A 17,672-nucleotide genomic window follows, 5' to 3' on the forward strand; every position below is an offset into this window, starting at 1 on the left:
TGTAAAACGCTGACGGTTTACACACAGCTTTGGTGGTGGTGCTTAGTTGCACGGCCACCGAAATATAGCCGTGCTAGTTGTTTATAGTAAAAAATGACCCGATTTTTTCTTCCTTTCTTTGCGTACCAAGCCTCCTTTCCCCTTACAATATCTTTTTAACAAACTAGACGGTGTAAACTGAAAAATAATTAAAATAATTTGTATTTAGTAATAAACAGTAGGAGTAAATTTCTTTTTTGTCATTGGTTGCCTTATTTTAAATTAAAATCACTTATTTGTCTTCTTTCCCAAAATCTTTTCGTCTCGGACGTAGGGCTAAGACTTTTTTCAAAACAAATCCCCTCCGCCCCAATTTCAAACCTGCTTCTCCATCCTCCTACTTCCACCTTCTTGCTTAATTTTGTCCTAATTGTCCATCTCTCTATCCCCCAACTTTTTTTTTTGTGAAGTGGACAGAGTTGCTGTGTGTATCCTCTCTCACACACACCGTCATAACATTTTGGTTATCTTGAACTTTTCAGCTTAATTATGGCTGCCATTGAAACAAGATTGTCTTAATCTCGTTTCGTAATTAAGTCTAATAAGTTCTGGTTTTATAAGTTGGTCCGTAATATTTAGGTTAAATTTTTACGGTATTGTTTTGTCATTAAATTATTAATCGAACTAAATTATAAAACTAGGACTAAATTGGTTAAGATAATGTTTCAATGGCAGTTTTAATTCATTGTTTTTGTTCATGTTTTGTGTGTGTGTTTTATTTATTTATTTATTTTTTTACCAATCACTACAACCATTGAACTTAAATAGGTACAACCATTGAACTTGTGAACCAACCACCATCAACTCCATTTTTACAGTTTGATGATTTATCTCTCCACACAAAACATTTCGGGTTTGTATTACTGTACACATAGATTCGAAAAAGTTGTCAAAAAACAAATATATAACAAATAAATGTTATCAAAGGCAAGATAAGTTATTTTTCTACCTAACTGGACAAATGTTTCGTGTTTTTATTCAATGTAACATGTTTATTCAGCTCGAAAAGCATACAGTGTTTACCGATGTATTGGAAAATTCAAAATGGCGCCCGACACTCTCTTTAACACTGTAAGTTCAGGAAAAGATGTTATAAATAATAAACTATACAAAATACTGCTAGAAACTCGCTCAATATATGTTACCGTGACATATTTTGAAATATATTCGGTGTTTTTTTAATAGTATTTTGTCTAGTTTATTATTTATGACACCTTTTCCCGAACTTACCATGTTAAAGAGAGTGTCGGGCGCCATTTTGAATTTTCCAATACATCGGTAAACACTGCATGTTTTTCGAGCTGAATAAACATGTTCTATTGAATAAAAACAAAATAAATTACCCAGTTTTGTAGAAAAGTAACTTATCTTGCCTTTGATAATATTTGTTTGTTATATATTTGTTTTTTGACAACTTTTTCGAATCTATGTGTACAGTAATACAAACCCAACATTTCATTCAAGCCAGCTTTATTGTCTTCACTTGCTGTAGTTGTTTAGCGTAGAGAAAAATAATGCAAAATATAACCAGATTTACAATTAAAAAAGTATTTTAAAATTTCGTTATAGTTTTTACTTATAATAATAATAGTAATAATAATAATAATAATCGATTAAGAAGAAAAAAAAATCAATGGATTTATGGCGGACCTGAACGAGCTTTCTCCCTGCTGTAAAATGAATTCCTTTATACGGTTTCTTTTTTTTTTTTTTTTTTTTCTCTGCGGATTACTGTTGATGAGTGACTTAACATTCATATTACCAGGAAAACATTTTTTTTAAGAAGTTTATTTAATGATTTTTAACGTGAGGGATTACTTTTAAATTATAACGTTCTATTAAATTGATACCCCACTTTTTCGGTCAATCAGCAAAACTCGCCTTATTAAGCTATTTTTGTAGTGTAAAAGAAAAATTTAATAGAACGTTATAATTTATAAGTGATCCATCCCCCCACGTAAAAAGTTATTAAATAAACTTTTCCAAAAAAAATGCTAGTAGGAAAATTAAGTCTGTTATCAACTATAATAATTTTACGGTGGTGGGGGAGGGGGGCTCGTTCAGGTCCACCGGAATTATAACTCGCGTATGGTCGAGAAACCTACCTACATATGCAGGAGAGCACTAAGGTAGCTTACAGTCGCTTTTCTTCCCTCTCCTGCTCTTTCATTTTTCTTTCCTTTTCAACAAGAACCTTTTTTCTTCTTTTTTAATCGATCACATGCCCCCTTCCCTCAACATACACACTCTTAGAACAGTTAGACACAATGGCAATTTTCAATGTGGAAAAAGTCCAACTCTTGGAATGAATGTTTCTATACTGGGAACAAGAAGCGAACATGACCACATACTTTATCCTCCTCGTACACAGGACGGAACAGATTTTTCAGGAAAAAAAATAATCGAGTTAAAAACAATTACAAATTTTACGCTGGTAAAATTTCAGATATTGACTAAAAATGGCAGACTCTGAGTAGTAGTTAACATTTAAAAAAAAAAAAAAAAAAAATACGGCAATTCAGAAACATGGGCAATTCTAAGTTCAGCCGTATCGGTGTCAGGTGAAAAATCTCGATTTGAAGTAAAAATGGTCCGGTTATTGTAAAATAAATGGCGGGCCTGTATGGGAGTGCACACTGCACCCCCTCCCCAAAATGCGTTTTTTTTGTTTTTGTTTTTTTTCCGACGATTATCATAGATTCCAAACAAACTGAATCAGCAGAAAAAAAAAATTAATAAAATTTTTTTTTTTTTTTTTTTTTACACAGTGGTCACCACTTATCAAGGTCCGGAAGCCACTCAGGGATAAGGGTTATTGCAAGTACATTACGTTAGTGTTAATAAAAAAATTAATTGGGTAAATATGAAGAATTACTCCACCCTCGAAAATTCCTTTAAAATTACCACTCTCATAGGTTTTCGGGGTCGCTAAAAATGAAAATAACGTTTAAAATTATGGCAAACGAGTAGTTTCCAAGATATGAAGAAATGTTAGTTTTTAAAAAGTGGGGGATCACTTTTCTATAATAATTTAACGTAAAATGAGCACCCACTTGTGGCCACGATTTTTTTTTTTTTTTTTCGGAGGGAGCGGGGACTTTCTTTCCACCCTCGAAAAAATCCTTTAAAATTACCACTAACGTTTAAAATTCCAAGAAACAAGTAGTTTCCAAGATATGAAGAAAAATGCACTCACTTTATGGTCACTTTTTTTTGAGGGGGATGGAAACTGCCGGTTTGTTTTTCGTTCCTTTTTTGGAGGGGGATATTCAATTATAGAACTTGTATAGTTTTGAACAGGTGCTTAACATAAGTAACGCACCGACATTATCCGAGCAGAACTGTTTAATTGATTGAGATTGTCGGACTGACTTCCTCATCTTGGTTGTTATTGTCACAACGTTTCGGCCGTTTTGCCCTCCGGCCTTCGTCAGGTGTTTTGTATCGAACTGGGGAGCCGTTTGTTAGGAGTCTCGAACCCAACCCTTTATTATTATTACAGGGGTACCGTGTTCGGACTCCAGGTAGGCTTCGAGTTCAATCCTGAACGAAGGCAGTGAAAAAGTAACATTCAAAACAGAGAATCAGCAACTATGTCCCAAAGCCTAGCTGGAGTCCGAACACGGTACCCCCGTAATAATAATAAAGGGTTGGGTTCGAGACTCTTAACAAACCGTTCTCCAGTTCGATACAAAACACCTGACGAAGGTCGGAGGGCAAAACGGCCGAAACGTTGTGACAATAACAACCAGAATGAGGAAGTCAGTCCGACAATCTCAATCAATGAAAATACCTCATCTCAAAAATACAGACAAGAACTGTTTAATATTTTACAAAAATTCTGTTTACATTTGGTGGAAGGCGGGGGGGGGGGATTGGCGCCACAACACCCCCGCCGTCCACCTGTTAAAAAACTATATAAGTTCTATAATTGAATATCCTCCTCCAAAAAAGGAACAAAAAACAAACCGGCAGTCCCGTCCCCCCCCCCCCGCGCTAAAAAAATATGACCATAAAGTGAGTGCATTTCTTCATATCTTGGAATTTTAAACGTTAGTGGTAATTTTAAGATTTTCCGAGGGTGGAAAGAAAGACCCCCCCCCCCCCGAAAAAAATCATGGCCACATTTTACGTTTAATTATTATAGAAAAGTGATTCCCCACTCACACATACACTTTTTTAAAACTTACATTTCTTCATATCTTGGAAACTACTCGTTTCCCGTAATTTTAAATGTTATTTTCATTTTCAGCGACCCCGAAAACCTGTAAGAGTGGTAATTTTAAAGGAATTTTCGAGAGTGGAGTAATTCTTCATATTTATTATAAAGTTAATATCCTTTTTAAGAAGGGGGCAAAAGAAACAAAACAAAAAAAACGCATTTTTATGGGAAAAGTGGGAAGCACTCTCGAACATGTCCGGCAAATATACAAATTGGCATGAAAGAAAATATGTTAAACTTTTATACACAATGTTATTTATTTTTTTTTTTTTTTTACATGTATTTTACAAAAAATAAGTAATATTTGATTGCGTTTTGCAGAAAATAAATAAAATGCTATTGTCTTACTGTTCATTGTTTGTTTTTTGGGGGGGTACTTGTACAGTTTAATCAAGACTTTATAAAATGAAAATATCAAAAAAAGGTTATATTTTACATATCCGTTTTTGACTGAAGATCTCAAAAAAAAAATTTCACTTACAATTTGGTTGAGTTTTTTTTTTTTTTTACAGCGGAAAAACATGTTTATATGACAGCGTGTTGAGGGCAGCAATTGTTAAGTTTTTTTTAACACACCACGAGGAGATAACTCAGTTTAAAGCGCCGACACTCTCTCCCCATCTTAATACTAGTTTTTCTTCCTAAAAATCGAACCTTTTGCTCGGTATCATAACAAATTGTTTTTTCGCTGTAAAAAAAAAAAACTACTTGATGAAATTAAGTGAAATTTTTTTCCGAAGAACTTTGTTTCGTAACAGATACGTACAATATAACCTTTTTTCAATAATTTCATTTTTTAATGTCTTGATTAAACTGTACAAGTACCGTTTTTTTTTGTTTTTTTTTTAATAGAATACAATGTATTATAAAAATATATTACTTTATTAAATTTTTATGAAATGTGAAAATCTTTCCAATCAGAAGTTAAATTAAGAAAAGCAGATTCTGAACGATGCGAGAAACTAGTGCCAAAAATTTCTATTTCTGTAAAATATATTTAAAGAAATAGTTTTACATATTTTCTTATCACTAACTCGGTCCTAGACTATAGTAAGGTTCTAAAATCACAAAACACACATAGCAACAACTGCCTTAAAATGATAGAATGACTCGGAAATGGGGATTATTTTAAATTAAGTTTAATTCGAAACAGATTCTCCACTCTAAAATTCTAAAATAATTGGGAGGGGAGCACCAAACTTTTTGCGTTGTTTAATAATATAGAATTTTATTTATTTATTTATTTTTTTTAGAGGGAGGAATTGAGCGAAGGGTGTTATCAGATAATTTATTTATTTGTGTGTGTGTGAACATTTCTTTTTATATTGAAATACTTTGGGTGTTACTTGAAAAAAAAACATGTAAACATGGCTGCCAACGAATTTAAACTAAAACAGGAAGCTCTATTTGGTCAGGGTAATTAATTAATAAGCGATTTTCAACTGCCACCGGTCTAAGTCACCTATACTTTTTAATTGCCAAAAATACTCAAGAAATTTACATAAATTTCAGTGCATGCTAATATTTTTGCAATAATATGTCTATTAGCTATTTTCAAGTTACGTGTCTTTTTGAGTTTTGGTTTCTTCTGAGCATTAAACTTCATAGTGAATGTCATTGAAAAGTTCTTTTCGACTTGTTTATAGTGTTCGGAGGAGACTTTGCTTTGGCAACTTACCTGCATTTTCAGAGGTGGCTGCACAACCCCAGACTGGAAGCACAGTAAAGGCACTGAAAGTTCATAGTTTGTATTACTGCTGTTGATGCTCTATAGCGCTGATCTCTGACAGCAATGAACTTCTGGCAACAAGCATCCTCAAAGGTGGCTTTGTGGCCGATGGCTCATCAGTTTGATCGATCATTAGCACAGTCGGCCAATTACTTTTTTTCCAAGTTCACACCACTGTAGATTGATCTGTACTGTGTCCTTGTAACGATTTTTGGCCAACCATAGTTTTCGTTTCTTTTCTGAAGTTCTCTGTACAAAAGCGCCTTGGCATACAATATTCTTCCATGCAGATGATGTGACCTACCCACCGCAGTTGAACCTTGATGAATATACACTATGCTTGATGATTTGGCTTGGTCTAGGACCTCAGTCCTGCCAACGGATTCCAAGGACGGAACATAGAACACACATGGAATTTCTCCAAATTTTTTTTTGTGTTTATGGTACAACGTTCAAGTCTCACATCCATAGAGGAGGGAGGGGAGCATTATTGCATTGTACACTTTCAGTTTTGTACTCAAACGTATATTGTGCTGACTGAGCACTTTGTTTCAGAGTCTTCCTGAAGGTTGGCTGGCTTTGCTAATCCATACATAGATTTCTCTGTCGAAGAAGCCATTAGAGGGGATGGTGCTTCCTAGATATTGGTAGTGTTTCACATTCAACAACTGAGTGTTGTCAGTGACAATGGTCGAGAGTTGGTGGTTTATTTCTGGTGCAGGTTGACGAAGCACTTCAGTTTTACTAGGGTTGATTGTTAGGCCAAATAGTTTGATGATTAGAAAACAGAATTTATAGAGACATAAATTCACAATAAATCCAGCAAAGCTAATGTGAGTGTACATCGAAGAGACCTCCATTTCAAGCAGTAATCAAAAGTTCAAATGAAGAATTTGTTCAAGACGCTTGGTTTCTCCACTGTTACGTTGTTGCTGATCATGATCATGATCATGATTAGGTAACAAAATTTATAGAAAAATAAATTTGAAATAAATCCTAGCAAAGATGATGTGAGCATATATCAAAGACCTCCATTTCAAACCTTCCAATTAATGTTTACTAAAGAAAGAAAAAGAAAAAACCTTCTCAGAAATAATTAGTTTTTAAATGATTTCTATTTGATAATTCTGAAAAAGTTAATTTTAAACATAGAAATTAATGCATATAGGGGAGGGGGTGCATTGTACACATCCACTGCCAGTGCGAACTTAGAAATTAGAACCATTTGAGTTTTAATTAAGTGTATGCTAAAGTGTATTTGTGTAACCAAAGTAAATCTTATATCGTTTTTATCATTTTTTTTATTTATTCATATTTATTTTTTATTTATTCATATTTATTTACTTCAAAATTACTTTTTCGAGCCTGTTTTACTATAGACAACAAAAATTGTTTTTAAAAAGTATCACGTCACTTCTGCTGTTCCATTCTTGAAATTTTGCAATTGCTGATGTTATCGATTCTGTGCTCTTTTCTTTAGATTTTGTTGGAGGAGCCTAACAATTATGAACACTCAAAAAGGAAAAAAAAGGAATCAACTAAAATGAGACAACCCTTTCTAAGTGTAAACCGCTCACTGTTTCTCAAAATTTTTTCATAGTCATGTCACCGAAAAATTATTTACCTTAAATGCAGTCATTTACTACATATTAAATTAGACTAAAAACTTAAATTAACAAATGTTCCCTTTTGTGCTTAATTTAAGAAAATGAGAGAATACATGGCAATCAACAGTTCGGCATATGTGGTGCAATGGGAAAAAAGGTAGCTGGTTAAGTTTAATGAATCTAAAACCAAGCTTTTCTCTTTCCATCATCAATGCTCTGATCCACATATGGTCTGTGTTGAAATGAACGGCTCTCACCTTGAGGGCGCTCCATTGGTCTAGGACCTCAGGATTAATGCAGTCTTGCCAACAAATTCCAAGGACTGAACATAGAACACACGTGGATAAGCTTTTTAGTCTGATTTTCACTCCTGATCTGAAATGGAGCACATACATCAAATCCGTTGCCAAGGTTGCTGGAAAAATGGTTGGATCATTCTACCGCTCCAGTAAATATCTCACTACCAATGCAATTCTCTATCTGTATAAGAGCCAAGTGTATCCTAGGATGGAGTACTGTTGTTACATATGGACAGGAGCTGCTCAGAGTACCCTATCCTGCCTTGATAATGTTCAAAACCGATTTTGTAATCTGATGCGCTTTTCTCTTTTCTGCAACCTCTTTCCCATGGAAGAGACGTTGTGAGCCTGTCTCTGCTCTATCATTATATTCATGGCAAATATCTGACTGAACTCCAATCTATGCCCCCCCCCTTTGTCAATCTTTTACAAAAAACACTCATCTAGTCAAAATCACTATCAATAAATTCCCTCATTTTCTGTCGGTGCCTAAACCTAAATGTGGATTTCACAGAAATGTCTACCTGTGAACTCTGTTCCACTGGTCTGCTTTCCAGATGACTACAATATTGTCATCTTAAAGTCCAACGTAAACAAGTTCTTATTGAATCGTCCTCGTAAATTATCTAATTATACCAAATTTCCACCACAGATGATTACTATGCTACTGTCCCAATGACTACCATACACACATTAACTCTTATCCTCCAGTGGCCTCCGAGCCTTGGTATGTGGTAACCCCTTTGTAAAAAATAAAAAATAGGATTCTGTATCACTTCTTGGCATTTGTAGATAAACCAGTCCTACATTTACTGCTACTATTAGTAGTAGTAATGGTATTACTACTGCTAATACTACTACTACAAATATAACCATTTTATTTTTTTTAAAGGTACTTATGGGGAAAACAGACAGGGATTTTTATGACTATTTGGTATTTTCACCTAAAAATTTAATAAAAGGATATTGTAGCGTGATTTGTATCTTTTATTTTTATTTATATTTATAAAGATTTGCAGCTTTAGTTATTTTAAAGGTATTAACTTTCACCAATCAATTTGATAAAAATCTACCATAAAAATTGAATTTATCCCAACACGCCTACACCGGGATACGACCATGGTATTTGCACCTTCCCTCAAAAAAAAATATTTATTCAAAAGAATTTTTTTTTCTGTAAACATTCAATTAAACTTGAAAATCATATCTAGATATAGCATAGTTCGTATTTTTATATTTATAATAAAAATAACAACATCAACAGGTACTTGTGCAGAATACGGACTGGGTTCTATTGTTAATATAGTTAGTAGGAGTGGGGTGATGTTTAGCATGGTTATCATTTTTGCAGACAGGACTTTTTAATACTATTATGTACTTTTATATAAGACTTTAATAAAAAGATATTGTAGCGCATTTCCTGTTTTTCTTATTTGTTTATACTAAAAAAATATTTAGTTTTATTTACTTTGGAAGGCATTTACTTTCACCTAATAATTTGATAAAAACATACCATAAACAACTCGACAATTTAATGTGGTGCCAATCGATGCTGAAACTATAACTTTATTATTTATTATTATTGATGGTGGTGATGATTTTAGTATTATCTATATATTAATTTACTTGTCTGACGCCCGGTGTCACAAAAAAAAACATCATTGCAAACATTAATTATATTATTAATTAATTATAATTAAGTATTAATTTATACTTGCTCTTTATCAGTTAAAAATCATTAAAATCATTTCCTCTCCAAAATTTTCAAAAAAAAAAAAAACACAGCTGTCTATTTACGGTTTCAAATTGGCTATTTTATTTTATAATTTAAAAAATAAGTCAGATTGAGAGGAGACTTAAATTATTTTTTATCATAAATTCTTTTTAAAATTCAGAATAATGTGCAAATGAATTGACATCTTTTCCTTTGTTCTTTTTTTTAATATAAATTATAATATGTTGTGTGTTGAATTTTCATTTAAAAAAATGTAAATTTTTAAAAATTAATTCTTTTTAGCTTTAAAGGGTTAAAAAAGAATTTACTAAATATTTGTTTTAAATTCGTCGCTATTTTTTAAAATTTTTATTTTTTATTCATTTTATTTATGTGTTTCAAAATTTTTCAACTGCCGTGGAATTTCCACAGGTTCGCGAGTTATTATTAATATTGCTATTACTAACCATGAGCAAAAAAGGTAAAAAAACAAAAAAAAAAACAGACCCCTTTGCTTAAGAGGCTTGTCATAATTATTTTTTTTTTTTTAGTGTATGTCCAAATAAATCAACTTTAAAAATATTTGGAAAAATAATTATCAGTTTTCTGAAACTATTTCAATGACAATTAGTAAATAAAAATCTTAATTAAAGAAATTTTATACTTTATAAACTAAAAATTGCATAATAAACTTAAAAAGAAAAAAAAGCAGGTTAGTTGAAAAACGTCCGCAATCATTTGTAAGCATAAATCCCACTGATTTTTACAAGAGTACAAATTACAGGAAATGTAATAATTTCGTTTAATTGATTTAATTTTGTAATAAAACAGGAAATGCTTATTTAATTAGAATACTTTTGAATATACTCAAGTAAAAACTTTATCTTTCTCTAAAAAAGTTTCATATTTTACTTGGTATAAGTCTTTTATTCAATAATACACTTAAATTATTGATGACATTTGTTTATTAATGTTTTTCCTTGAACTTTGAAATAGAACATTTGCAAAATGTTGTTCAAAAAATCAATTTTAGTTACTTGATGTATTCTTAAATTATATTATTCATTCAAAAATAAGCTAAAATAATTCTTTATCAATGACCATCAGGATCTGTTAGCCAGCGTTGCCTGGTGGAAGCATGACATGGATCCAGAACAGAATCATTAAAGGACTCCCCTCTGCCTGTTCTACAAGTATTTTAGTGGTGAATGCTCTGATGAACTGCAATCACTTGTGCCCCCACGACGCGAGCACCCTCGACAAACCCGACAGGCTACTAGATCCCACCCCCACACTGTAGAGGTCCCTAGATGTAAAAGATCTTTTTACTCTAATAGTTTCTTCCCCAGAACCGCAAGACTCTGGAATTCCATTCCAGGTCCCTGCTTCCCCAACAGTACTGACGTGCAGAAGTTCAAGTGTAACGTGAACCGACACCTTGCTGCCCAAATCCCTACATAGTACCCCAGTAGTTGTTGCCCCTGATAGTAGCCCCCTACACCAAAGTGGCAATTTGCCTTGTTTGGGGTGAAAATGTAATAAAAAAAAAAAAAAAAAAAAAAAAAAAAAAAACAAATGACCAGCTGGAATGGCAAAATCTACGATCTGGCAGGACTTTTCCTTCTTGTTAACTATTATCACATCCTGTCTTCTTGCTTGGATGGGTTTTTCTGTTTGTATATCCATGTCTTATAGGATTATGTGACTTCCGTTTACAAGTACTGCTACAGGTTTGTGCTTGTACCTTTCGTCTAGGTGTTTTAGTTGCAGTTGTCTGCATAATTCTCAGTGTATTGCCTACCCTACTTGATCATGTCTATTTTTATTTTCTTTTGGGCTAGTTTGCTGTATTTGCTGATTATGTGGTTTATTGTTTCATCTCTTTGTCCACAGTCTGCATTTACTGTTTTCTTGTTTCTTGTCAGTCCTTGCTTTAATGTGGTTGGTTCTAATTGCATTGTTATTAGGGATTCAGTTTTTTTGCTTAGATTTCTTCTTTGTAGCCATGTCCAAGTGTTTTTAAGTCTCATCTTTTTATTATCTTTATGAATCTTCCGTGTAGCTGTTTCTGTTCCCATTTTTCTTTTCTTGTCCTATCCCTTGTCTCTCTTTTTTTCTGACTTGTTTGTTTTTTCAGTGTCTCTTGCTGTGGTAATTATTCTTTTGGTGTTCTGCATTATGCAGTCTTCTAATTCTTTTATTATTATTATTAATATTATTATTATTATTATTGGTGTCGTTGTTTGTAGTGATTTAATATTATTATTGCTGCTAATATTTTTATTAATAGTACTAATTTGTTTTTTATATTCTTCATATTTTTTTTAACTCATGTTCCCCCTTTACAAAGCATATCGCCACTTGGATGTAAGGGGCTACTATTTGGGGTCATGTCTAGGAAAGATTAACAAGATATTTGCTTATGTTACATTTAAACTTCTGCATATCAGTACAGCCATGGAAGCAGACAGCAGGAAAGGAATTCCAAAGTCTAGCTGTTCAAGGGAAGAAACTATTAGAATAGAAAGTTTTCTGGCATTTAGGGACAACATAGTTTTGCTTTGTATTATTTTGATTTATTATTATTAGTAGTAATAGTAGTTTTAATCTTAGTATTCTTTTTTGTTCTCTTGTTACTATTTTGATTATTTTTATTATTGACTGTATTACTGTTACAATTATCCTTAAGCTTATTATATCTTACTTTTATTAATATTAACTTTGTTTCATTTCTTAACATTATCTTTAGTATTTTCTTAGTTAATGTTAATATTACTTTTATCGTTGTTTCTAGTAGTATCATTATTTGTACTATATTACTTTTATCTGAGTGTTACTATTAACATCACTATTGTTCCTTTTATTCTTATCAATAATGTTAGTATAAGTATTAATAGTAGTAGTATTTGTCATTATTGATCTTTGTATTAATATTGCTAACATCACTATCATGTATTATTCATCATAAGTCTAGCTTGGACAATAAAATTTCGTCACTTACTCTGAATTCCCAAGTAACGCCGGGACACGGGTAGGCTAGTTTTTCACAAAATGTAGTAGTAGTAGTAATAATTATTGATTTTGTTAAGATAATTTTAACAAATAATCAACTGAATTTTTTTTTTTTTTTTTTTTTGCAATCAAATTTTTTAAATAAAATATTTTATTGTGAAAATATATTAAAAAAGAATCGTGGAAGTTCAGAAAAGACGTCCTCCCCACTTCTCCACGTTAAGAATGGCTTTCTAAATAGCCTATCTATTTGGTTGTTTTACAAAACAAAAATGTGTAAAAAAAATATATAAATAAATATTGCCAAAGTGGAATAAGTTCAATTAAGTTATGCGGTATTTTTTACAACCTGCCCCAGCGTAGTAAAACACCTCCAACCAACCACCCATGTTAAGAACGGCTTTCGAGGTTGGGGGTGTTTATTCCGAAAGCCATTCTTAACATGGGGAGGGTTGGATATTTATAGTACGCTGGGGCACGTTGTAAAAATTTACCAGTTATGCTTTAACATACATTAGATAAGTATTTTTGTTAGAACGAAAAACGACATGGCCGTTGATAATCAAGAATTGAAAATTAAACAAAAACTAGTAGAAACACATACAATGTCATCAATCGTATGAAAATATGATGGTCTACCAGTATTTTGTTTAATTTTCGGTTTTTGAGCGATTATAAAGTATCTTTGTCTATACTTATCCCAGCATTCAGCAGCTATGTATTTTCAATTCGTTTTTACCCCCAAACAAGTTAACTTTAAAATAAGTTAAAACACGAATAAGCTTATCCCGATCGGTAGAAGAGTAACTTATCTTGTCTTTGGTAACATTTATTTGTTGCATACGTGTTTCTTGGCTGCCCCCCCCCCACCCAAACACATACACAACTGTTAACTACAGCTATACATACTCACCCATTCTTCATATTGCGGAGGGGGGGGGGGGCTTTCACTTTATCTTACGGGGGAAAATAATCATTAATCAAAAGGGACTTTGTGTGGGTCGTCACCGACGTCTCGTCTGTTCCGCAGAAACCGTAAAAAAGAGCAGACAATCTTGACTTTAACCATTTTATTAATTACAGAAACGTCTTCCTCGTCTGTTTTATTTTCTCACATGAAGAGTTTTTTTCCTACAAACCAATTTCTTTCGTATTTCTCGACATATTTTAATAATTGGAAAAACAAATTTTGGTGGACCTGAAAAATCTTGCCCTTCTCTTTATTTTTGCCCCCCTCCCCTCCTTTTAACGGATTATTATCGAATGGACACTAGTCTACCAGGTTATCAAACAAAAACTGAAAAACTCAATATTTAAATATTTGTAGGGGGTCCTCAGATCCTAATGCAACGTTCTAGTACGATAACCCATTTTAGAACCACTCTATGTTTTTAGGACAAATTTCGCGAATTTAGCCCCCCCCCCTTTTTTTTTTTTTAAGTAGTTTAGCTTTTTGGCACTTCTGCATGACAGTGCCAGGAGGCGAATGTGTGTTTCAAGAACGGTCGATAGAGCCGCTCGCTAATTTTATGCTCTTTCCAATAAACCGAATATAATATTTTAGACAAACGTTTTTTTTTAATTCACCCCCCATTTTCAAGTGTCTATTAAAAAGTAAATAATTAATTTACTCACCAAAGTTTTATATATCACAAATTGAAGAGAAAAGGCCAATAAATAATATATTCAAACTTAAAACAAAAAAAGTAGTGTTTTTTAGAAATTTACCTGTAAAGTTCGAAGTTTAAAACCTTTTTTTTAACCACGTTGTTTGTTTTTTCTTTTTTTTTTCTTTTTTTTTTTTAATATCGTTATTTCCATGGCAGGTGCTCGTCTGAACTCCAATCTCTGGTCCCCCCTCGCCAATCTTTCACGAAAAACACCCGTCTAGCTGAATCCACTGTGAAAAATTTCCCCCACTGTATATCTGTGCCTAAATCAAAACGCGGATTCCATGAACAAAGCTTCTTTCTTAGAACTGCACGCCTGTGGAACTCTGTTCCGTCTGCCTGCTTCCCACCGGACTACAACTTGGATGTCTTCAAGTCCAACGTTAACAAATTCCTAATGAACCGCCCCCTTAAGTAAACACTTCATCAAATCTCCACACTAACGTAATGTACTTGCAATAACCCTTATCCCTGAGTGGCTTCCGGGCCTTGATAAGTGGTGATCACTGTGTAAAAAAAAAAAAAAAAAAAAAAAAAACCTTGGTCCTTGCTCCTTTAATTGAAAAAAAAATTAAGGCTTGAATTACATTTTTCAAGTAGTTATAAGCTTGGAAAGACAGGGGGTCGAATAAGACACACCTCCCATTTTGAAATGTCTATTAAAAAGTAAATAATTAATTTACTCACCAAAGTGTTATATATCACAAATTGAAGAGAAAAGGTCAATAAATAATATATTCAAATTTAAAACAAAAAAAAAGTAGTGTTTTTTTTAGAAATTTACCTATAAAGTCCGAAGTTTAAAACTTAAAAAAAAAAAAAAAAAAAAAACACGTTTTTTTTTTGTTTTTTTGTTTTTAATAAAACCTTGTTCCTTGCTCCTTTAATTGAAAAAAAAAATTAGGGCTTGAATTACATTTTTCCAGGAGTTATAAGCTTGGAAAGACGGGGTGGAATTATTCACTATTTTTCACGAAATTTCTGACACACCTGAGCGTGTCAATCGAACAGGGGTCGATCAATCGTCACTCATTGAAAAAAAAATTATATATTAAAAATTTCTATTAATTTTTTATAAATAAAAACTTCTATATTAAAATTATATTTTGATACAATCTTATTGTGAAAAAAACCCCAAAAAAACAAAACTTTGTGTAAAAAAGAAAAAAAATTTTTTAAACCTCTATAAATGTTTCATGTTTTTTAAATCATATTTTGCTACATTTCGCTAAAATCATATTTTGATATATTATTATACAATCTTATTGTAGAAAAAAAGATAATAATTATATATTACTACATTTTATACAGTCGTACAAGAACTCTCCCCACCCCAAATAATTATAAAAAGAATCTATAAATGTTTCATGTTTTTAACATTTATTTTATTTTCACTTATAAATCACTCATTTAAAAGAAATACTATTAAAACATTAAAATGATATTTTGGGTTTGTATTACTGTACACATAGATTCGAAAAAGTTGTCAAAAAACAAATATATAACAAATAAATGCTATTAAAGGCAAGATAAGTTACTTTTCTACCTAACTGGATAATTTTTCGTGTTTTTATTTAATGTAACATGTTTATTCAGCTCGAAAAACATACTGTGTTTACCGATGTATTGGAAAATTCAAAATGGCGCCCGGCTTTCTCATTAACACGGTAAGTTTAGGAAAAGGTGCTTTAAATATAAAACTAGACAAAATACTGTTAGAAACTCGCGCAATATATGTTACTGTGACATAGGTTGACATATATTCGGTGGCTTTTTAATAGTATTTTGTTTAGTTTATTATTTATAACACCTTTTCCCAAACTTACCGTGTTAAAAAGAGAGTCGGACGTCATCTTGAATTTTCCAATACATCGGTAAACACTGTATGTTTTGGGGGCTGAATAAACATGTTACATTGACTAAAAACACGAAAAATATATCCAGTTTGGTAGAAAAGTAACTTATCTTTGATAACATTTATTTGTTATATATTTGTTTTGTTTTGTTTTTTTTTTGACAACTTTTTCGAATCTATGTGTACAGTAATACAAACCCGATATTTTTTATATAATAAATATTTCGCTGTTCCCATATTTTTGTGTTATTTATTTTGTTATAATATATTTTTGCGTTCTCGAAGACACTTCTTTGTATTTGAGGTTCACAGAACGGCCGGTAGAGGGCATTTCTCATTCAAAGAACAGGGGTCTATAACTCGTCTCAGTCGCCTCGTGGCACTGTCATGCAGAAGTGCCAGCTTTTTTAATTTCGCTTTTAAAATAATTAAAAAAAAAAAAAGGCTAACTTCGCGAAATTTGGCCTAAAAACATCGAGTGATTCTAAATTGGGTGATCGATTTACTAGAACGTTGCATTAGAACTGAACATCTCTACAAATATTTAAATATTGACTTTTTTTATAAATAATCTGGTAAACTAATCTTCATTTAATAATAATCCACTGATGAAAAAAAAAAAAAATAGAGAGGCGGAGCATGATTTTTCAGGTTCGCCCAAATTTTCGATATTTTATTAATAATTACCACTATTGATTTAAATTCCTGGGATTTTTCATGTTGTAAATGCATTTTTTTTTTTTTTTTTTTATTCATTAAACGGTATTTTTTTTAGATTGGGTCCACCTGCACAATTTTCTTTTAAATGACGACTTTTCTAGGTTTTCGACTATTCTGAATACGGAAATCGCGTTGAACTTTTGCAGAAATAAGTAGCTATGGAGATATAAAAAGTTGTTTTATGCATTGTCTTATTTGGCAGCCATCTTTGTTACGCGCGTATAGTTGTTTATGTCGCGCACGCGCGTAAAAAGATGGCCGCCAAAGAATACAATGCATAATACAACTTTTATATCTCGATAACTACTTATTTCTGCAAAATTTCAATGCGATTTCCGTATTCAGCATAGTCGAAAATCCATACAAGTCGTCATTCAAAAGAAAATTGTTGAGGTGGAGGTGGACCTAATCTAAAAATTTACCTATTAAACTTAATCCAAGGTTTGAAAAATGTAAAATTTTGTTTTCCTTTTCCAAGTACTCACTGGTTTGTTTTTGTTTTAATTTTCCTCGCATAAAATCCTCCCTTCCATTTTTTTTTTGTTAAATCCAATCTCATTTAATATAATGTTTATAACTTTTTTTTTTAAATAGGCATATTTTTTTTTTTTAAGAGAGGGAAAGAAAAATGCTGAATATATTTTTATAAATTTTAATTTTTGCTGTTTGACGTTCAACCGGAAATGACAATCAGGTCTCGTTCTGGATGATAGGTATAGAAAAAAAGAAATCGCGTAAGAGTTAAACAGAGAGATGAAAAAAGGAAGGGAGGTATAACAATAGATATGCTATAAGTCCTTCACTT

General features: G+C 32.1%; 1 protein-coding gene and 1 long non-coding RNA gene across 11 annotated transcripts in view; one reads left to right on the forward strand and one right to left on the reverse strand.

Annotated features, from left to right (window-relative positions):
* LOC145260271 (uncharacterized) overlaps positions 1-17,658 on the reverse strand; it is a 57,790-nt gene extending 40,132 nt beyond the window's left edge. For 2 of the 9 annotated variants that reach the window (XR_013864263.1, XR_013864256.1), the window contains exon 1: positions 5,940-9,674. This is a non-coding gene — a long non-coding RNA (uncharacterized LOC145260271). The other 7 variants (XR_013864261.1, XR_013864260.1, XR_013864265.1 and 4 more) reach the window with 5 other exon arrangements.
* The window catches only part of LOC145260269 (uncharacterized), a 196,819-nt gene that overhangs the window by 38,193 nt on the left and 140,954 nt on the right, over positions 1-17,672 (forward strand). The gene's annotated exons all lie outside the window — the stretch shown is intronic.

The sequence above is a fragment of the Euprymna scolopes genome, chromosome 36 (genome assembly GCF_053919585.1).
Source record: "Euprymna scolopes isolate OS-2025 chromosome 36, ASM5391958v1, whole genome shotgun sequence".
NCBI lineage: Eukaryota > Metazoa > Mollusca > Cephalopoda > Sepiida > Sepiolidae > Euprymna > Euprymna scolopes.